Raw genomic sequence first — 24,231 nt, 5'->3', positions numbered from 1 at the left:
GCCGCCGCCGCCGCCTGCCGCCGCTCATCCACGGCATGACGGCGAGGGCCCTGCTGCCGCCCGGCAGCCCCACTCTCGCCGCCTCCTCCGCCAGCCCTAAGGCCCAGCGTCTGGGGCGCGGGGGCGGCCGCGGGGAACCGACCGTAGCGCCCGGTGCATCCTCCGCCCGGTGCCCGCGCACCGGCGCCCGTCTGCAGCCCGCCAGCCGACGCCCGCTTCTCTGCTTCGCCTGGATAGCCGACACTTGCGCGGAGTCACAGGCTAGGAGTCAAAGCCACGGCCCCTCCTGAATGCCTATTTTCAAGGAACGCACAACCGCTTTCGCATAGTTTGCAGCCGTACTGGGTGTGGGCGGGAGTGTAGTTAGCAAAAGACCCCACCTCCTTCCTACGGCGGTGGCTCCTCCCACAATCTTCATGGAATGTTCTTACTCCTCCAGCAGCGATCTGTTCCGCCTCGGGCTCTGTCTTGCTCTAAATCGCTCAACTGCTTTATTCTTCAGGCATGCTACGGACTGAAGACTGTCATGCCAACCCCCCTCCCATATGCGTACCAGAAGGTAAGGATATTTGGAGGTAAGTTTTCAAATCTCTGTTTAAGTTAAAACGAGGCCCTCAGAATGGAGCCTACCATTTAATGCAATCTGACTGGTCCCTTAATTTTAAGAAGATGAAATTTTTGCAGGCAGGTTTGTACATACAAAGAGAATACAGTCAGAGAGAGGGTATCCATCTCCAAGCTAAATAGAGGAAACTAACCCTGCCAGCACCTTGGGCTTCAACTTCCACCCCCTAGAACTGTCAGAAAGTAAATTTTTGTGGTTTTGGCCACCGAAGTCTGTACTATTTTGTTAAGGCAGCCCTAGCAAACTAATACCAGAGTCCTGATTGCAATACTTTATCGCAGGAAAATATGGACGTTTTGTTTTGTTATTTTTTTAATGAAATATAATTGCCATATAGTATTATGTTAGTTTCAAGTATACAACATAAAGATTTCATATTTGTGTATATTGGGAAATGATCACCACAATAAGTGGAGTTAAATCAGTTACCATACATTGTTACATTTTTTCTTGTGATGAGAATTTTTAAGATTTACTCTCTTCACAAATTTCAAATGCACAGTACAGTATTGACTATAGTCACCATGCAGTACATTACATCCTCATGACTTATGTATTTTATAACTGGAACTTTCTAACTTTTGACCCATTTCACCCATCTCCCCATGCCCTGGTGTCTGGCAGTCACCTATGTTCTCTATTTTTGTTGTTGTTGTTGTTTATAATGCCACATATAAAATCATACAGTATTCATCATTCTCTTTCTGACTTATTGCACTTAGCATAATGCCCTTAAGTCCATCCATGGCATCTCAAATGGTAAGTTTTCCTTCTTTTTTAATGGCCAAATTCCATTGTATATATACACCACATCTTTTTTATTCATTCATCTGTTATGTATGGTATACGATAGTAGTTCAGTTTCATTCTTTTACATATAGTTTAGTTTTCCCAGCACCATTTATTGAAGAGACTGTGTTTTCCCCATTGTACCTTCTTGGCTCCTTTGTCACAAAGCAATTGATCATGTATCTGTGAGTTTATTTCTGGGTTCTCTGTTCTGTTCCACTGATCTGTGTGTCTGTTTTTATGCTTCTATCATACTGTTTTGATTACTATAGCTTTATAGTATAAATAGAAATCAGGAAATAGTATGCCTCCAACTTTGTTCTTGTTGCTCAATATTTCTTTGGGTATTTGGGGTCTTTTGTGGTTCCATACAAATTTGGGGATTGTTTGTTCTATTTATTTGAAAAATGTCATTGGAATTTTGATAGGGATTGCATTGAATTCATAGATTGTATGGACATTTTAACAACATTAATTCTTCCAAACAATGAGCACAGAATATCGTTCCATTTATATGTGTTTGTGTTTTTTTTTTAATCAGTATCTTACAGTTTTCAGTGTGCAGGTCTTTCTCCTCCTTGCTTAAATTTATCCCTAAGTATTTTATCTTTTTGATGCAGTTGTAAATGGGATTGTTTTCTTAATTTCTTTTTCTGTTGGTTTGTTACTAGAGTATAGAAATGCAACATTGATTTTTTATCCTGCAACTTTACTGAATTTGTTTCTTAGTTCTAACAGTTTTTTAGTTGAGTCTTTAGGGTTTTCTATATATAATATCCTGTCATCTGCAAGAGTGACAGTTTTACTTCTTCCTTTCTTTTCTTGCCTAATTGCTCTGGCTAGGACTTCCTATAATACAATGAATAAAAGCAGCAACAGTTTTGTTCCTGATCTTGGTGACAAGCTTTCTGCTTTTCACCATTCAGTGTAAATTTACTTGTGGGTTTGTCACATGTAGTCTTTATTATGCTTAGATATGTTCCCTGTATACCCTCTTTGTTGAGAGTTTTTTTCATAAAAGGATGTTGAATTTTGTCAGATTATTTTTCTACATCTCTTGAGATGATCATATGATTTTTATCCTTCATTTTGTTAACGTGGTGTATTACGTTGACTGATTTCTGGTTGTTAAACCACTTTTGCATCCCTGGAATTAGTCCCACTGGATGAAGATGTATGCTTCTTTTAATATGTTGTTGGATTCTGTTTGCTAATGTTTTTAGAAGATTTTTACATCTATGTTTATGAGAGATATTGGCCTGTAATTTTCCTTCCTTGTAGTGTCCTTGTAGTGTCTGGTTTTGGTATCGGCAATGCTGGCATCATAAAATGAGTTTGTGTTCTCTCTTCTTTTATTTTTTGGAATAGTTCCAGAAGAATTACTATTAATTCTTTAAATGTTTGTTAGAATTCACTAATGAGCAGGCTGGCCCTCGGCTTCATTGTGGGATGTTTTTAATTACTGATTCAATCTCCTTCCTAGTTTTCTGACTGTACTGATTTTCTACTTCTTATGATTCAGTCTCAGTAGGTTGTACGTTTCTAGGATTTCTATATTTCTTCTAGGTTTATCCTATTTTTGGCATATAATTGTTCATAGCAGTCTCCTATGACCTTTGTATTTCTGTAGTATTTCTACAGTTTGTTTTGGGTTTTTTTTAGTCTCTATTACATTCATTTCTGCTCTGATCTTTATTATTCCCTTCCTTCTACTATCTTTGAGCTTAGTTTGTCTCTTTTTCTAGTTCTGTGAAGTATTAAATTAGGTTGTTTATTTGAAATATTTTTTGTTTTATGATAAATGCCTTAAGTTGTGGTATGTGGTATTTTCATCTTGTCTCAAGGTAAATTTTTTATTTCCCTTCTTTTTAAAATTGAAGTAGAATTGACTTACAATATTGTGTTAGTTACAAGTATACAGCATATTGATTTGATTATAAATATATATATACATATATAAATATATACCTGTATATATATTCTTTTTCAAATTCTTTTCCACTATACGTTGTTACAAGATACTGAATATAGTTCCCTGTGCTATACAGTTGGTATTTATCTATTTTATGTATAGTAGTATATATCTGTTAATCCCAAACACATATTTCTATTTTGATTTCTTCATTGACCAATTGGCTGTTCAGTACCATTGTCTAATCTTCATATATTTGTGAATTTTCTAGTTTTTTTCTTGTATTTGATTTCTAGTTTCATACCATTATAGTCAGAAAAGATGCTTGATGTGTTTTCAGTCTTCTTTAAATTTATTGACTTGCTTTGTTGCCTGACATATAATCCATCCTGAAGAATGTTTTATATACACTGGAGAAGAGTGTATATTCTCTTGCTTTTGGAGGGGATGGTTTGTAAATGTTGTTTTACATTGACTTTGTCCAGTGTATCATTAAGCAAAATGTCTTCAAGTTTAATCCATGTAGCATATTTCAATTTCATTCCTTTTTACGACTGAATAATGTATCATTATATGAATATACACTTTTTGTTTATTCATTCCTGTGTTCGATGAAAATTTGGGGGTTTTTTCCCCATCTTTTGGCTATGGTGAATAATGCTCCACTGAACATTGGCATGTAAGTATCCATGAATGTGATGTTGGCACAGGTTCAAAAAGTATGTGTCCTCCTTTTTACCAGCATATAGTTGGATAAACCTATTGTGTAGTCAAGGCAATCCATGGAGTATCATTATTAAGAATAAATCTTGGGACTTCCCTGGTGGTCCAGTGGGTAAGATTCTGCACTCCCAATGCAGGGGGCCCAGGTTCCATCCCGGGTCAAGGCACTAGATCCCACTTGCATGCCGCAACTAAGAGTTCACATGCTGCACCTGAAGATCTCCCAGGCCGCAGCTAAGACCTGGTACAGCCTAAATAAATAAATAAATATTTTTAAAAAAAGGAAAGAAAAGAAATTTCATTACGTCAGGCAAACTGATTAAGGAGAAAGGTTTCATTTTGTATGTGAAATCAAATTCCAAAAAGCCCGCCAGAAACTAAAGTGTCTTTTATATGTTTTATGATATATATTTATAGCAGCTTTTCAATAGTAAGGAAGGTCACTTACTGGCATGCCGGGAACATTAGGAGATTTGGGGAACCTTGAGGAGACATGATTTACCACATTTGTAGGCACTATAGTTGAAATACTAGAACCAAATTTCTTGGGTTTCCTAGTCATGATATTCAAAAGCAAATAACAAAGTCTTTAAAATTCTTTTATCTCTTTATAAAAGATACTTTATAAAATCTCTTTAGGTAAAAAGATTTTTGCCCAATACCTCTAGATTTAGTGACCATGCTATAAAGAAGAGTTATGGCTGCCTTATGTAAATTAGTCAGGCCAGAACACAATAAGGTCAGTCCTTTTTGTGTATGATTAAGAGGATCTTTGGAAAATGTTAAGGGGGAGGGAGTTTTAAGAAAAATTATGTAAAATTGGTCATTAGGCAAAAGGATGACTGCATATCCTTTTAATGTTATAAGGGAGTATGGTTCAACAGACTTTATTATTTAATTATGTAGGCATATACCTTTGTTTGACTTGCTGTTACTACTAGTTAAGGCCCAGACTCTCTGAAGTTACATGTTTTTTTGCCTGGTTTTGCCTGGTTTAGGTGAAAATTATTTTAGTCAAGGAGAGAAAATAACCCTAAAGTTTACAGTTTTATTGTTCTTTAGGACATTAACTAGTTTCACCTCTTAATTAGCAAACTTATTCAAGCATTCCCTTTCTATCTGGTTATAAATCTCTATTTCTTACATTCTCTTAGAATCAGCTTCTGATTAATGATTTAATTTTTAAAAATTTTTCTTTGACACGAGTTAACGTGGACTTTGGGGTTAAGGCTTAAAATGACATTACTGAGAATTTGATGCACAGTTAAGTATAGCATTTACCCTAGTAAATTACCCGCTTAGTATCTGTCCCAGGTTTTTTTTTTAACATCTTTATTGGAGTATAATTGCTTTACAATGGTGTGTTAGTTTCTGCTTTATAACAAAGTGAATCAGTTATACATATACACATGTTCCCATATCTCTTTCCTCCTGTGTCTCCCTCCCTCCCACCCTCCCTATCCCACCCCTCTAGGCGGTCACACATGACCTTGCTGATCTCCCTGTGCTACGCGGCTGCTTCCCACTAGCTATCCACTTTACGCTTGGTAGTGTATATATGTCCAGGCCACTCTCTCAACTCATCACAGCTTACCCCTCCCCCTTCCCATATCCTCAAGTCCGTGCTCTAGTAGGTCTGTGTCTTTATTCCTGTCTTACCCCTAGGTTCTTCATGATCTTTTTTTTTTTTCTTAGATTCCATATATATGTGATAGCATATGGTATTTGTTGTTCTCTTTCTGACTTACTTCACTCTGTATGACAGACTCTGGGTCCATCCACCTCACTACAAATAACTCAATTTCATTTCTTTTTATGGCTGAGTAATATTCCATTGTATATATGTGCCACATCTTTTTTTTTACATCTTTATTGAAGTATAATTGCTTTACAATGTTGTGTTAGTTTCTGCTTTACAACAAAGTGAATCAGTTAGACATATACATATGTTCCCATATCTCTTCCCTCCTGCATCTCCCTCCCTCCCACCCTCCCTATCCCACCCCTCCAGGCGGTCACAAAGCACCGAGCTGATCTCCCTGTGCTATGCAGCTGCTTCCCACTAGCTATCTACCTTACATTTGGTAGTGTATATATGTCCATGCCTCTCTCTCACTTTGTCACAGCTTACCCTTCCCCTCCCCATATCCTCAAGTCCATTCTCTAGTAGGTCTGTGTCTTTATTCCTGTCTTACCCCTAGGTTCTTCATGACATTTTTTTCTTAAATTCCATATATATGTGTTAGTATACAGTATTTGTCTTTCTCTTTCTGACTGACTTCACTCTGTATGACAGACTCTAGGTCTATTCACCTCATTACAAATAGCTCAATTTCGTTTCTTTTAATGGCTGAGTAATATTCCATTGTATATACGTGCCACATCTTCTTTATCCATTCATCTGTTGATGGACACTTAGGTTGCTTCCATGTCCTTTTCCCAGATTCTTTTAAAGAGAAGGAAATAATACAGATATTCTTGAAACCCACTGCATGTTTTTATATTTTCACTGCATATGTATGAATTGATATGCAATATCTAGTTTTACTTTGCATGTTTTGAAACTATTTATAAACACTATTGTATTGCATGAATTCCTTTGTTAACTTACTATTTTTTTTAATTTGAGCTTACTTTTTTAAAACTAAACTTTTTATTGGGAATAATTTTAGATTTAGAGAAAAGTTGTAATGCAGGACAGCTTCCTCTAATGTTAACATCATACATAACCACATACAATTGTTGAAACTAAGAAATAAACATTGGCACAGTACTACTAACTAGACTACACACTTTTTTTCAGATTTCACCTGTTTTTCCAGTAATTCTGTCTTCCTATTCCAGGTTCCAGTCTAGGGCACCACATTGCATTTAGCAGATTACATTCTGAAGATTTATAATGACACATAGTATTCTAATTCATGCACTTTAACTGAAGTAAGAATTTATTCTGCTATTGCTGTTGGTTGTTTCCAAACACCATGGTACAGTCTATACCATGTATTATTTACCCTATTAGGAAACATAGAAAAAGCCTGTGACTTATGGTAAAATCCGTACCTTTAACTTCAAAATCTGACTCTGATGTTTTTTTCCCTAGGCTTATCCTCTTATCCTCATGCCCAGCCTTTCTTCAGTGTTTTCAAAACCTCCCCACTGCTTTTGTTTTCCAGCTTTGCCTTTTCTAGTCAGTCATCTTCCTCACGCCACCCCTAGCGACAGCCGTGTCTGTTAGAATGCTCTGCAGTTTAAGAGAAGAATGTGAAAGCTTAGGAAAGTTCAGGAAAACTTGGACTTGGAATGGAATAGCGTTAAGTTCATATCTTTCTATATCTTCATTTGACAAAGAGTTACTAATCATCTCCTGTATGCCAGAAACTGCTAGGTACCCACAGGTTTTTCCTTAAATTCTTCCCTTCCAATTTTACATGCCAGGTGGATCTCATTTATTCTAATTGTTTCAACTAAGAAATTACACCTTTTGCCAGACTTTGCTTCTGAGCTTCTAGCCTATATATCTAACTGCTTCCTGGACATCTGCATTTGGATATCTCATAAGTAATCTGAGTCAACCCATTCAAAAATTAATTTCTCATCTGTAAACATGCTCTTAACTGCTCCTCTTCTAATATTGCCTATCTTAGGGAGTGCCATCAGCAATCTTCCAGGAACAGCTGGAGTTTTCCTTGATTCTTTCTCTTATCTAACATGAATCCAATGTAGTATCAAGTTCTGTCTGTTCCATTACCTTAGCACTACTCATATTTGTCAATTGCACTTATTTATTCATTCATCCTCCATTTATTCAGTGCTTTTTAGTGACAGAACCTGTCTTGTGTTCTCAGGAAACAGATAAACTAGTGCTTCTCAAACTATCTGGTAAAAGGCTGTTGTTGTTTTTCTTTTCTCTTTGCAATTAGTCATGGGTAGATTGTCTGGTAAAATACAATGAAACTTAATTAGTAGACAAATGAAATGAAAAGAACATTCAAAGTTCCCCATTTTTCATTATCAGTTTCAGTAAACAAAAAATTGTTTGCCAAATTACTTATAAAAGTTTCTAAATGCTTCTCAAAATTTTTTTACCTATGAGGTTGCACACTGGTAAAGTTTGCTACCTAGCATCATGCATGACCTCATTTTGAGTTAAAAGAATCACAACTGCCACGGATGGTGGGGTTCAGATGATGGGTTGGGGGACTCCCCAGTGACCCAGGACTGCATTGTAGAGGCCCCAATTTATAAGGGAGGTGAGAAGAGAAACAGTCATTCTCAGGCACAAGGTGTGCTTTTCTAGAATGGACTGTTGGTGGAGGATGAGGCTAGAGCAGTAGGCAGGACTGGATGTGGGGTTCAAACTTTTTTACTCCTAAGGGAGAAGCTCCAAGTTTTAAGTTTTCTCATGAGATAAGTACTGTACTAGAATGGGTTTATGGCAAAATTATGTCACCCTCTCCTGCCTGCTTTGATGTGGGTATTTTTTTTCTTGTTTCCCCAATGTGTAGGAATTACTTAGCTAGCTTGTAGGTTACTTTCAGATTTGTGTATGTTTGTGGGAGGGTGTGAGTCCAGATTATCCTACATCACCATTTCGACAAGATCCTCCTCAATGTTTTTGAAACACTGTTAAAGTGATACAAAAATAGCTAGTAAAAACTCTTAACACTGTAACAAATGCAGATTTACAGGGGAAGGAAGCATAGAGAACAATGTCAGGAAGTGCTCACAGCAGTTTGCATTCCTTTAGTAGAGCTAATACTAGACCAACCCATCTTTAAGCAAAGATTGACTTTTGCCTTTTTTTCCCATGCATCTCTATCCAGGACTGGTTACATATTTTGTGTGTAAACCAGTGCAAAATGAAAGTGTGGGGATATTTGTTCAAAAAATATTGAGTTTCATGTTGGTGACAATATAGCTTTAAATCAAGTACAGAAGCCATCTGTATGGGACTCTGCACAACACAGGTCAGATGCCAGTTAAGCTGGCCTTGTCCTCTGACTTGTGTCCTTTAAAAATTCCAAACAAATAGTAATTTTCAAAAAGAAAATCCCGAGGGGTAAGACAGGAATAAAGACACAGACTTACTAGAGAATGGACTTGAGGATATGGAGAGGGGGAAGGGTGAGCTGTGACAAAGCGAGAGAGAAGCATGGACATATATACACCACCAAATGTAAGGTAGATAGCTAGTGGGAAGCAGCCGCGTAGCACAGGGAGATCAGCTCGGTGCTTTGTGACCGCCTGGAGGGGTGAGATAGGGAGGGTGGGAGGGAGGGAGACGCAAGAGTGAAGAGATATGGGAACATATGTATATGTATAACTGATTCACTTTGTTATAAAGCAGATACTAACACACCATTGTAAAGCAATTATACTCTAATAAAGACGTAAAAAAAAAAAAGGAGTGAATTTCCTATGGCTTGGATGCAAATTTTTAGTTACTGAAAGAATTAAATGTGTTTTTAAAACTTCAACAAACCTTTTCAAAATAAACAGAGCCAGCCTAAAAAAAAAAAATCATTTTGGACAAAGAATTTGTTATTAAATTAGTTGTTACTGACAACTCCTCTGCCAGCCAGTTGTGTCTCAGAGGTCAGTCTCAGCCCCCCAATAGCGGTGCTATTGGCTCAGAATGCCTGAGGCACTCACCTGGGCCTGCATTTCTGGTCATAAGTTTGCATGGACATGTTCCCAACCAGAGACAATGGACCAGCCCTTGTAATTCTTATTATGCTTGCAGAACATGCCTGGCAACAGCCCTCAGAAAGCTTTGGAAAAACAAGCTTTCTTACTCACAGGTCCTGGAGCGCACCATAGCACACCCAGCACCACACAGCAAAGTTGAGAGTAGAGAGGGGAACAACATGGACCTGCAGTTCTGCCTTTATTGTTGCCTGAGGGTGGGGTGCCTCAGGTTTTGAGGTTCACTGTCTATTAGTGAATTTAAAACATAAGAACAGGAATTAAAGTGCAGGAAGGGAAAACCGGGGTCACTCAAGTGGTCAGTTATCTAGGTAAGCCAGGACTTTCTAAAAGGGGAATTTCATGGGTGGGGTGGCCTGGTTTCCTTTTTAGTTTGTTTACTAGAGCCTGTGTCATATAACTGGCAATGCAATATATTTAGTCAAGATGGCTGTCTGAAATCAATGCTCCAGAAATCAAAAGCTTAGTGTCAGGCACTTAACACTACAATAGAATTGTGTTCATGACATCCCAGTTAGAGCTAGGAAATCCCAAAAAAGAGAATTCTCCCATGACAGCCTCAGAAATAACAACAAATCCAAGAGCTCCAGTATAAAACACCTGAGTCTGTGACCACCTTCCATAAACAGTACTAGCTAGTAGGCCAAAGGCGATCCAGAAATTTCCATAAATGAAATGTAATGCTCGAAGTTCAGATTTACCTTGCACCTCTTGATAACCAGTCTGTACTTGAGGGGAAGTATTCCCTTATGGAATCATTCCAGCAAATCATGAAGAAGGAATCATAGAAGTACAATGTCATCATTTTCAATTCTACAAGAATTAAAATGGAGCTCAGCTTTGAGCAGCAGTAGCTGCTACAATTATAAGAATATGTTACCTCTCCGTGGAATTAAACACCACCACTTAGGACATAGTATTGTCCAAAACTCAAACCTGAATTTGATCAAAGCTTTTGGACCCTGTAACAGCTGGCAGGACACACAGATATCAGAGAAAAGATTAAAACATCAGGATGCAATCAGTAAAATCTAGACTGTGGAAACTACCCAACAAATGATCGTTTTTCTTTGACAAATAGCCAGTGAAGAGAGGGAGGTAGAGAAGAAACTGTGCATTAAAAAGGAACTTAATTTCAGGTGCACAGCAAAGCGACTCAGCCATACATATACATGTATCCATTCTACCCCAAACTCCTCTCCCATCCAGGCTGCTACATAACATTGAGCAGAGTTCCCTGTGTTATACAGTAGGTCCTTGTTGTTATCCATCTTAAATATAGTAGTATGTACATGTCAATACCAAACTCCCTAACTATCCCTTCTCCCCATTTTCCCCCGGTAATCAAAAGTTCGCTCTCTAAGTCTATACCCAAATATAAAATTAAAACAATTTTTAAAAAGGAACTTAAGAGATATAACATGATGTGGGCCATATTTGGAATCAGATTCATACAAACAAGCTGGGCATACTTTTGTGATACTTATGAGACAGTTGGAAATGTGAATACTCTCTGGATATTTAATGATATTAAGAAGTAATTTTTTGTAAATTTGAATTTAAAAATTTAGATTTAATAGTGGTATTTCATTTATTTTCTTAAGTGTCCACACACATTTGGAAATAATTATAAAAATATGACATATTTAAGTCTTAATTCAAAATAATTGGATAGAAGGGAATGGGAAGAATTGGATATAAAGCAAGTTTGCCAAGACTTAATGTTGAATTTGATGGTAGATCACAGAAGTTCATTATCCTATTTTTAATTTGTATATGGGAGACAGGAGTGATATTGGCATCTTATGATTATAGCCTACAGATTTCAAACCACAGCACAATACAGTAAGTCTTTATTTTATTTATGGCCTAAAATATCAGTAGTACTGAAGATGTGAAACCTTGAACTAAAAGCAACATTAAGAAAGCATGTCTGTTTTTTCACCACTGCATAATCTGGCAAAAAGCAAGTAATAAATATTTGTGGACTAAATAAATTATTATGCTCACAATCACATACATCACAAAAAGAGACAATCGTATATGATGTGCCTCTGTGGAAGAAAACACCACCACCTATGATGTAAGCCTGCCTAAAAATAAGGACAATCTGGCCAGCTTCTCTATAGAGATTTTATGGAATCTGGAAGTCTTTATTAGCTTAATTTTTCCCTCTAATTTTGGAAGAAATATTTTGTCAAATATAGAATTCTTGGTTGAAAGTTTTTTTTGTTTTTTTTTTTTCCACTAGCATTTTAAATATATCATCCCACTGCCTTCCAGGCTATGAGATTTCTGCTGAGAAATTACCTGGTAGTTTTTAGAGGCTCCCTTATAACTTGTTGATTCTTTTCCTTTTGCTACTTTCAAGATTCCTTGTCTTTGACTTTTGACTGTTTGATATAATGTGTCTCAGTGTGGGTCTATTTGGCTTTTTCCTAACTGGAGTTGACTGAGTTTCTTGGATTTGTTGATTTATGTCTTTTTTTCTCAAATTTAAAAAGTTTTCATTCATTATTTTTTCAAATAATCTTTATATATATGCTTTTGTCTCTGTCTCTTCTCCTTCTGGGACTTCCATAATGCATATATTGGTCCTGTTGCTTGTATCCCACAAGTTTCTAAGCTCTGTTCACTTTCTTCATTCTTTTCTCTTTGTTTCTTTCCTAAATAATATTAAATGTTCTGTGCTCAAGTTCACTGATTCTTTCTTACTGCATGCACAAGTCTGCTATTGAACTTCTCCAGTGAAATATTCAATCTGGCTCCTTTAGTTTTCAGCTTCAGAATTTGATTCCCTTTTTAGAATTTATGTTTCTTTGTTGCTGTTCTCTTTTTGTTCATATACCACCTTCCTGCTCTCCTTTAATTTTTTTAAAACATATTTAAGACAGTTGTTTTAAATATCTTTTCCTAGTAAGTCCAATTCCTGTTTTCTTGGGGACGGTTTCTGCCGCTTGATTTTCTTCCATTGAATGGGTCATGTTTCCCTGTTTCTTAGTATGCCTTGTGATCTTTTGCTGATAATTGGGCATTTGGAGAAACACTCACCTTTCCAGACTGACTTTTTACCATGGACACTCTTCACTAATTAGCTGTGTATAACATAGCCTTGATGTCATCCTGAGGAGAAAGTTTCTTAGCTCTTTTCTGAACATTAAGTATTGCTTGTGCCTGTGTATGCTTTTTTCCATTTCTCTGTACATATGACTGATTACTAAATGTCATATAAAAATTTTTAAGATAATTATCCATCCAACGATTCTTCTTGATTTTATCACTTCCTATCAGTGTTTACTGTATCTTGTGTATTTTACTTTTCATTTCCTTGATAACAAATGAGAATGAGATCTTTTCAAATATATATTGGCCATCTAAAAATTTATTTTGTTCTGTGCCAGATTAAATCCTTTGTGGGACTTATATTTTATATCCCACTATATTTTATATCCCACATTTTTTCTGTGTCCTGTTTCTTCTGTATGGATGGCCTGTCTTTCCCAGACCCTTGTATGAATTGTTTTTATTATTTTGTAAGAAATGTGCCCTTTTCCTTGAAGAGCAGCCACTGTCTCTTTCTCTAAAAGATTGTACAGTTTTACACAAGGTAGGCCTCCGTTTTCCTGGGGTAGAAATAATATATATTTAGTTTATATTTGATATTTTTTCTCTTTTATTGAGATATAATTGACATACATATTATATTAGTTTCAGGTGTGCAACATAATGATTTGATCTTTGTATATATTATGAAATGATCACCATAGTAAATCTAGTTAACATCTGTCACTCTACGTAGATACAGAATTTTTTTCTTTTGATGAGAACTTTTAAGATCTACTCTTTTAGCAACATTCAAATATATAATGCAGTATGATTAACTATTGTTGCCATCTTAATTTAATATTTTTAAATCAATGGACATTGTTCTGAAGAGTTTACAAATATACTCTCATATAATCCTCCTGACATTTCTATGAGGCTGGTACTAATTATTATTTCAGTTTTTAAGATGAGGAAACTTAGGTATATAGGGGTTAATAACAAGCCAAGGTAACACTGATGTTATGTGGTGGGCTGAGATTTGAACCCAGACAATCTAGCAACACAGCCTGCACAACTACATAATAGGTGTTGGCACTAAAGTCATCTGCTGCCCCTGAGAGAGTTTTTAATATTGCATATCTTCTGCTCTCTTCCTAGTATCCTCCTGTTCTCACCAAACTTTTTCTTTCCTTCTCTTGTTCTCTTTTGACTTATTGCTACTCAGTCAACAATGTTTAATTACCATGTACTTTACCAGCTACCTTTCCTTTACCAGCAGCTACAAGAGAAAATACTTGACTAGTGATATTTGTGCACAAGGTCATTCCTGAAGGCATTTATCATTCTTCAAAAATTATTAATAGTATCTAACAAAAATAACTTAGTTTTTAACCTGAATGCCCATGATCTCTGACCATTGTGTCATCAAGGTTCATTTTTTTCTTATTGATTTGCAAGAATTCTTTATAATTAAAAGGTAGCAACTCATTTTATAGTAAGCCTGCTTGAGATACTTCTCCAACATTTTGTCTGCTTCAAAATTTTTTATATATACATGTGTATACAGAAGCTTCAGTTTCTGTGGGAAATATAAGAAATTCTGTCTTGATAGTATCTTAATTTGCAGTAAGAAATTAAATAAACAACTACCCACATATTCTTCCAGATCTGTGTTTAGTCATGGCTCATAATTTGTGGGAAAATACTTTTTAAAGGCCTATACTCCAAAAATTTTCCAATTTTACTAGTAATCTAATTAAGGAAATAAACACGACAGCAGTGTTGAGAGTAAAACCATTTTGGAAAACTAGCATTTTATATTAGAGTTTAACAGATGCATACCTTACTATGCATTTGTTTTATCCTTTGATATATATGCAACAGAAATGCAAAATATATGCACCACAACACATTACACGGGTTTTACAACAGTACTGTACATCGTGGCCTCAAACTGGAAAGTACTCAAATGCCTATAACCAGCAGAATGGATACAGAAATTGTAGCACATTAATACAATGGCATATGGTATATAGCAGTTGGGGGGTAGTGTCTGAAAGAGGGCCTTATGGTTGTTTCTGGACCTAATGTTTTATCTTGATCTGGGTGTTGGTTAAATGGTCCTAACAAGTTTGTGAAAACTGATCACTCTTTACAGTTTGGATATGTGCACTCTCTTATATGTACATGTAACTTAAGTTTTCTTTAAAACCTTTTTAAAAATCATCTCCATGCTCTACTTTTTATCTAACTAAATGGCAAATTGTTTTTTAATTTACAAATGTTTGTGAGGGCACAGGAAAACTTAAAATCTAAAGGGATTTTATGATCATGGGCAGACTCTGCCTTCATGAAAGGGAGGGCTAGGTAAACTCCCACTGAGGTAGAAAGGAAGGTTGTTTCTTGATGTCGCTCCAAGGGAAGGAGATGGTAAACAATCCCTTGAGAAAACAAAACCTCAAGCGTGTATAACACAGGAGTCTGAATGTACAACATCCTTATCGAGTAGTAAAAGAACAGCTGAGAATATATCAGCATAGAAAGACATGAATGCTCAGAGCAGATAAACGAGACCCAACTCTAGCATATAGAAGTGAAATTAAAATTTCTGAACACAAAAGCCAAGTGAAAATTTTGAGAACAGGGAAAGAATTACCAACAGTGAAAAATGAAGTAGTTTAACAATATGAATTACATCAGCAGGAAAAAAAAAGCAGGAAAACAATGAAATATCTCTAAGCGCCACCAACTTAGAATTCTGACAACTGAGAAGTTAAAAAGAAATGTGCAAAACATATGTAACAAAATCTTAAAATATTAGTAGAAGACCTAAAGCTTGAAAAGGTGGAAGAACATATCAGATATGCATTCATTATGGAAGAACATATCAGATACACATTCTTTAGGAAATCCCCAGATTAAAGTTTTCAAAAGTAATGAGAATATATTTTAGAAATACATTACTTTAAAGTTAATATGGAAAAATTGGCAAACAAAAGCAGGGAAAAAATTAAGAAAAGAGTAAATGGTCGCAGGCAGTACTAGGACTATTAAATATTAAATACATTATAAATGCGTTAATTTTATGGGTACAGTTCTGAAACATCGACAGATTAATGGGTAAAACTGCCTGAAATTAGTACATAGCATAAAAATTATTATATAAGAAAGTGATATTGTGTAAGTGTATGGAGAATGGGATTATTTAATAAATAGCAAACTTGACAAATTTGTAGTCACTTAGAAAAAAATCATGTGGATCTTATCCAAAGAGTGGTAGTTGTCCTCCAAACTCCATTTTCTCCTTCTCCCTGGGTACATAGATACATTTAATAGCCCCTTTCATGGTTGGGTGTAACTATACAACAAAGTTGTTGCCAAAAGAGAATGAGTATAAGTAATAGGTGAGTTTCCAGCCTAGATTTAAGACCTTGAATTTAACTCCTCCTTACTCTCATATTTCTTCCAATTTGTTGCCACCCAGAGGTAGAATCACCCCAGAATTGACAAGGGTGACATCTGAGGGGATGGAGGGAGGATAAAATAGAAACTGGACCCCTAAATGATGTTTGGAAGCAAACCGCCCACTGGTCTGGAATGACCACCTTAGTCATTGCTGTGAGCTGAATGTTTGTTATCTCCCCAAAATTTATATGTTGAAATCTTAACCCCCAATATGATGCTATTTGTAGGTGGGGCCCTTTGGGAGGTCATGAGGTCATGAGGATAGGGCCCTCATGAATGGGACTAGGGCTCCTATAAAGATCCCAGAGAGACCCCTAACCTGTACCACCATATGAGAACATAGAGAATAGACAGCTATCTATGAACCAGGAGGAAGTCCTTTATGAGATACAGAATCTGCCAAAGTTTTGACCTTGGACTTACCAGAATCCAGAACTGTGAGACATAAATGATTGTTGTTTGATTCCCAGTCTATGGTATTTTATTATAGTAGCCCAAACTGACATCTTGTGAGATTTATATTTTCAGCTACTGAACATTTTAGAATTTTATTTCTAAAGCAGAGTAACCTTCACAGTTTCTCATAGAGATCTTTAACTCACATCCCAGCTTAACAAAGTCTAGGTGGATTAAAATTTAAATTTAATAAATGATATATGGGAGACTTAAATTTTTTTTTATTTTGAAATAAGCATAGTTTCACAGGAAGTTGTAAAGTTAGTACCGCGAGCTTTTCTGTGCCCAACAGAGATATCATTGTGTGCATTATTCAGGTTTCCCCCAATGATTTATCTTACATAGATGTAGTACAATATGAAATTAACATTGGTAGAGTGACATTTTATCACATATATAGATTCATTTAACCACAACTACAATCAAGACACAGAACCATTTTATTACTATGAATATCTCCTTCCTTCTACTCCTTCATAGTCATACCTACTTCCCTGTCTGAGGTCTCTATTCTGTTCTATTTATATGTGTGTTTATCCTTCCTCTAATACTATACCTCCAATACCAGTAGTACTTCCAAATCAATGAATATAGCTATTTAAATGTCTTGAAATCATGTGGTCTGATTCTTCTTTATACTTACTTTTCAATTTAACAACTCTAATTCCTTTGCCTTTTCACATAAATTTAAAATAGTTCTCCCTAAATCTTTAAAAAGTCTTGCTGAGATTTTATAGGAATTGAGTTAATCCTGTCAATTTAGGGATAATTAACATCTTTACTCTATTGAGACTCCTTATCCATGAATACAGTATGTGTCTCCATTTATTTAGATCCTTTTTGTAGCTTTGCAGCTTTCAAGTTATGAATATACTTTGTTAGATTCACACCTAAATATTTCAGTTTTAGATTGACTGTAATGGTATTATATTTTTTAATTTCATGTATTCATTGCTGTTATATGTATTCATTGCTGTTATATCGAAATACAATAAGTTTTGCATGTTAATCTTTCAAATCGCAAAGTTGCTTAACTTACCAATTCTAGGAGGTTTTATATAGACTCAGTGGAATTTTCTACATAGACCACCATGACATTTGCAAATATTTTATTTCTCTCCTATCTGTGTAGGTCTTATTTCCTTTCCTGCCTTATGCAGTGGTGAGAACTAGGAAGTACTATGCTGAATAGCAGTGATGAGGTAGGACATCCTTCCTTTTTTTCTTCTCCAGTAGTATGTTAGCTATAGGGGTTTTGTAGATATTCTTTATCAAGTTCAGGAAGGTCCCCTCTATTTCTGGTTTAGTAAAAGTCCTTATCATAAATTGCTGATGAATTTTGTCAAGTGCTTTCTCTGTATCAACCAGTGTAGTCACATGACTTTTCTTAACCACCCTGTTAATATGTCAGTTAAATTGAGTGATTTTTAAACAATATTGAACCAGCCCTGCCTCACTGGAATGAACCCACTTAGTCATGTATATAATTTATTAATTCATTTTGGAGTTTGATTTGCTTATATTTTCCTGAGCATTTTTGTTTCTAAGTTCATGAGAGATATTGGTCTATAATTTTTTTAAATATACTTTTTTGTCTGGTTTTGGTATCATAGTAACATAAAATGAACTGGAAAATATTCCTTCCTCTTCTATTTTTTGGAAAAGATTGTGTAAAATTGCTCTGTTTGTATGCATATGGAGTCTCAGAGTGGGGAAGGTCTTTTTCAAATTGTAAAAATCCAGATGCTGTAAAGTAAATAATTGAAAATATGTGATCACACAAAAATAAAAATATATCTCAGGGGATAAACTATTAATTTTTAGTAAATAAATCCTAAAAGAAGAAAAACAACATAAATAATATCAGAAGTTAATAAACTGGGGGTAATTGGTAACTGATATGACCAAAAAACGAATCAATTTTCAATTTTCTACATAAAGAATTTCTATAAAACAATTAGAAAATTACAACCACAAATTAGGAAAATGGGCAAGGAGATAGAAATGGCTCTTAAACATGTGAACAAAGATTCGGTCTTACCCATAGTAAAAGAAATACAGATTAAACTCTGAAGTTATCGTCCATTTATGAGATTGTGCTAAAAATGTTATATAACATAAGGTATAGATGTTGGAGTATAAATTGACATTACTGCTCTGAAGAACAGTTTATCTATTGGGAGTACTCTCTAAACCTAGAAATTCTATTTCTGCAAATATATTTTGCAGATTGCCTTGCAACATATATGTCCAGAAATACCTATGTACAAAGACTATTTGTTGTAGTAAAGAGTTGAAATCAACTTAAATATTTATCAGTAAGATATTTGTTAAATAAGTTATCTCCACACAATGGAATGTTGTGAAGCTATTAAAAAGAATAAGGTGTTCTGTGTGCACGTGTTTGAAGCCATTTGTAAAACATTTTAAGTGAAAGAGCCAGGTACAGCTACAAGTGTATTGCATACTACGATTTAAAAACTGAGAATTGTTCTTTTTTTTTTTTTTTTTTTTTTGAGAATTGTTCGTTCTTTTAATCATCGCTGGCAACCAGTATGAACTGAGTCTGGTGCTCCGGCCCCACCCTGGCTTAACGGTGGGGCCTCTGGAGAGGTTGCGGGACAGGGGGTGCTAAGAAGGCAGGAAGTGTGGGCTTACTGCCCTGACTCCCGGTCTGTGGAGGGAGCTGGCTGTGACCCTCCACCAGAGCTTGGCTCCTGGGCGTCAGAAACTTCGAAGTTTTTACCCTCCCGCGAGCTCAGAAGTCAGCTTGCCCCGGTTTCATGCGCATATCCTGATGGAAGGCACCAGAGCCCTGGTCAGAGGCACAGCCTTTATTACAGCAAAATGCAGCAGCCCGAGCAGTGTCTTTACTTGACACCCAGCTCGCCGGTTCCCACAGGGCGACGTAACAAGAGCGCTGTCACCTGCCCGTGGTGGGGACGCGGCAGAGCACAGGAGCCCTGAGTTAGGAGCCGAGCTGTCAGCAGGGCTGCTGCTGGCCCGCCCTCCTCTCCTGCGGAGAGATGACTTTCCCTGGGATGCAAGCCAAACTCCCAGGGCCTGAGCCGGAGGCTCTCCAGCTTTGTTGCCCTGGAAGGCGAGCAAAGTTCTCCCGGTTGAGAAGGAAAAGGCCGAGGGACCCAGATGGCTCCGGGAGTGCCACGTTCTTAGTCTGCAATATCCACTCTCTTCAGCTCTCTGGGCTGGCTGCTGTCCCATCATCCTCTAACAAAGCCTCTCAGCGTCCTTTGCTCAGAAGATTCGGACCATATACAGGAACACCAAAAATCTCTGAATAATTGTCCTCAGAGCTTCTTTTTCACATCAAACCGAAAGTGGTGAGGACTCACCAGTGTTACCAGCCTTGACTGTTGCATGATCCCTTATTAGTTTTCCTCCACATCTGCTCTTACTTTTGTAATAATCAAAATCTCCTTAATTACCCATTTGTGCATGGCACACACACTTAGAGACCTTGTCTTAATTAAGCATATATTCAAAACATTTAGAAATCAATAAGAAAAAAGATATACAATCCAACAGGGTAATAAACAAAGGCTATGAACAGGAAATTCACAAAAGATGGAATCTTGTTGGCCAAGAAGCATTAAAAGATGTCTAACCGCAAAGATGCTTAACACAACATCTCACAACACACAGTGGTGGCAAGGATGTGAGGAAATGAAACTTTCATTCACTACTGGCTGAAGTGTGCAATTTGCCAGTATCTAGAGGAACTGAAATAGCACATGTCTCTAACAAGATATTCCTCTTCCAGGAATCTCAGATTCCTTAAATTGGTACAGTTAATTCTTCTCCAGGCATATCCCCTAGAGAAAGTCTAGGTAAACTCTTGAACACGTGTTCAATCATAAGAGCATTGATTCTAAATTACTTGAAACAACCTATGTGTTTATTAGTAGAAAAACTGTGAATAAATTACATTAATATATTTATAAATTATAATATAAGGGTTACAATGAACTCCATGTATGTCAACATGAGTAAATTTCAAAATCAGGGCTTCCCTGGTGGCGCAGTGGTTGAGAGTCCACCTGCCAATGCAGGGGACACGGGTTCGTGCCCTGGTCCGGGAAGATCCCACATGCCACGGAGCAGCTAGGCCCATGAGCCATGGCCACTGGGCCTGTGCGTCGGAGCCTGTGCTCTGCAACGGGAGAGGCCCCAACAGTGAGAGGCCCGTGTACCACAAAAAAAAAAAAAAAAAAAAAATTTCAAAATCATAGTGTTAAGAGAATTAAAGGTATGTACTTGCATTTTATGTGTAGAATTTTAAAAACACAGAGAAAATTTATATTATTTATGGTTACACAGTTTGTAGTTAAATAATGAACTAAAGAATAAGAAAACAAACCAAAAAAATAGAATAGGAAGAACAATCACCAATTTAAGATTAGAGATTAATTTTGGGATGGCAGGGTAGGAATAATTGGATAAAGCTTCAACTCTATATGTAAACTTTTCTTTCTTTTTTTGGCCACACCAACCTGCTTGTGGGATTTTAGTTCCCCAACTACGGATTGAACCCTGGCCCTTGGTAGTGAAACCATGGAGTCCTAACCAGTGGACTACCAGGGGATTCCCCTGTAAACTTTTATCCTAAAATATAATCTGAAGTGAAAGGTGACAGAAAATATGTGTCAAATTTAGGTAGTGACATATTTTATAAATAATCGAAGCAGTTTAAATGACCAATTTAAATAAGCTAAACAAGGGACAGTGCATCCACAGGTTGGAACACCATCCAGTCTTTAAAGATTACTTACTATATCAAAAAATACTTAGTATGGGTAAATGCTCAAGATACATTTGAACTGAGAGATTAATTAGAAAAAACTTGTATAAAGACAACATATTTTGTTTTAAAATGTGTAGATTCCTCTTTTCATCACTTACCTTTAAAATTGAAGGCAGTAGCAAGGCTTTAAATCATGGCTGTCTTTTAATAATGTGACTATCTATAAATGATATGTATTTTCTCCAGTAAACAGACTTTCCAAAGAACATATAGTCATCAGAAAAATAAACAGGTGAACAACTCATTTTTACAAGTAACATGTCAAAGTAAACAACCGAGCATACTCAATTTCAGACAAAAATACAAGAAATTACTGTTGTAGCATGTATTAGTGCTCCATTCATACTGTGGCTGAATATTTCAGTTAGTCGTTTATACCACCATTTGTTTATCCTTTCATTTGTTGATGGACTTTGGTTGTGTTAGGCTTTTGACATTATGAATAATGCTAGTATGAACATTCATGTAAATGTTTTTGTGTGGACAAATATTTTTAATTGTTTAGGGTATATACTGAGGAGTGGAGTTGCTGGCACATAAAGAAGAAAAGTTTTTGACTCCCATATGTGCCATTTCTGCAAACTAGCATCCTCCAACCTCCAACCCCATCTCAGATTGGCTTTACTTAGTCTTTACGGGTATAAGGCAGGGATTCTCAACACTGGCTGCCAGTAGGCTGTCCAACTGTCTTGGTTACCTGCAACTCTCATTTTTACTGAAAGCCCGGTGTCCTGGTGAAACCTCTTAGTTTTCCTTAGTCCTAGGCAAACTAGAATAGTTAGTTACCCCACCGTTGGAACCACTGGATCCATCAAGAAACCTGGTGCTGTACCCCACCTCCAAAGATGCTGATGTAATTGGTCTGGGGTGAGGCTTGGGCACCGGGATTTTTAAAGCTACTCAAGTACATCTAATATGCAGCTAGACTGAAAAGCCACTGGTGTGTTTTGCTCTAGGTATCACAGTTGGGAGCTGTTCTGATAGCTGTACTGGCAACAGAAAGGACTCTTGTCTTCCCCTGGATGTGGTTCCATCTATGGCTCTCAGGACTTTACAAAATGGATTTTGTTCTTGAGTACTGCTGGTAGATTTTGCTCTTTGTATTTTCATCTTTGTTTCCAAGTATCTGATAGCAATTGTATAAGGAGTTCTTAATTTACCCAACTACCACACTGAGAAACTCAAGTACCAGACTAATCTGTATGAAACTATTCTCTTTCTATTTGTACCAATCAGGTTTCCTAATTAGAAGCAATGGAAACCTACTCCATTTGATTTAAACAGAATGGGATTTAACAGATGAATATTTTTGGAATCTGGGAAAGATCAGGGAATAATGATTCCTGAAATCACCAGGAACAATGGTTAGAACCACCCCACAAGGGGAGTTTATAAAGACACTAATGCTTGCTTCCAGCACAGGCACACTTACACATCATTTGCATGAATGATGCTAAGCTCTGATGCTACCCTGAGAAGTGCAAGCTATGCTTCTGCCTCTGACACTGGCTGTCACTAGCCTTACCAGCAAGATCCCAGACTTTGTCTCCAACTCACTGTCTGATAGATGCACTAGTTGGAAAAGTGTGGGACGCATGCACTCACTGACTGAAAGGGAAGCTGGCAAGATCAGGTTCTACAATGGGAGATGTTATTCTGCTACATAAGAAGGAAATTCCCCAAATGTAGGAAATTTTAGATTTTGGGAGCCAAAACTTAGTGATGAATAGTCACTAACCTGTCCACACAAAGAAGTGACGTTAGGGGGAAAAAATGTCATCATCCAGAAGGTCATCATATGTCAGAACAACTGGTTGTGGAGATTTTCATGAATTCCTAGAAAATTGCACTGGGTAGTTGTTTAAGATGCAAGTTGCCTATCAAGCCACACTCACAATTTGCCTAGAACTTTCAATTTTATACATGGGTCTCCTTGACTGGAATGTAAACACTTAAAAGGGCATAGTCTAAGTTCATATGATTGTGTTCCTTTGCCTATTAGTGTAGGCATCTGCCCTGGAGGTGAAGCTCCAACTTCATGGTAGAAGTGGAACAGTGGAACAGCAATGAAAGCATAGTTGGTGGTACCTAAAATCAAACCATGGACAAGTTCAGCCTGGGAACCCTGAATGAGGTTTATGGTACATTCCCAGTTGATACCAGGAGGTTGTTATGAGTGACTCTGAGCTGGTAGAGGTAGCACAAAAGCCAGAATTTCAAAACAGAGTCAAGACCAACCATGGGGAAGCAGAGATAAAGTACAGGGATAGAGCCCTCCTAGTCCTCATAGTCATACAGGGATAAATTAATTCTACTGGACAGTATTATTCACAATTGGATCTTTTTCTTTAAGTGGATCTGGGTTTTTGTTGTGGTAAAATATATGTAACATAAGACTTGACACCTAAACCATTTCTACATGTACAGTTTGGTAGCGTTAAGTAACTTCACATTGCTAGGCAACCAATCTCCAGAACTTTTCATCATGCAAAACTAAAATGCTATACCCATTAAACAACTCCTCATTTTCCCCATATGCAAATCCTGGAACCCACGATTCCACTTTCTGTTTCTATGAATTTTACTACTTTCAAGTACTCCATACCAGTATTTGTCCTTTTATAACTAGATTATTTCACTTAATGTCTTTGAAGTTCATCCATGTTTTAGCATAATGTCAGAATTTTG

At 36.7% G+C, this 24,231-nt stretch overlaps 1 long non-coding RNA gene across 1 annotated transcript; it reads left to right on the top strand.

Moving 5' to 3' along the window:
• Positions 1–408: 408 nt before the first annotated feature.
• Positions 409–22,625, top strand: LOC132419213 (uncharacterized). The gene is made up of 3 exons (XR_009518157.1): positions 409–559; positions 17,854–17,923; positions 22,500–22,625. It is a non-coding gene; the product is annotated as an uncharacterized lncRNA (long non-coding RNA).
• The last annotated feature ends 1,606 nt before the right edge of the window (positions 22,626–24,231 follow it).

This window comes from Delphinus delphis, chromosome Y, assembly GCF_949987515.2.
Source record: "Delphinus delphis chromosome Y, mDelDel1.2, whole genome shotgun sequence".
NCBI lineage: Eukaryota > Metazoa > Chordata > Mammalia > Artiodactyla > Delphinidae > Delphinus > Delphinus delphis.
The sequence above is the reverse complement of the archived record's forward strand: the minus strand, read 5'-3'. Positions and strand labels throughout refer to the sequence as shown.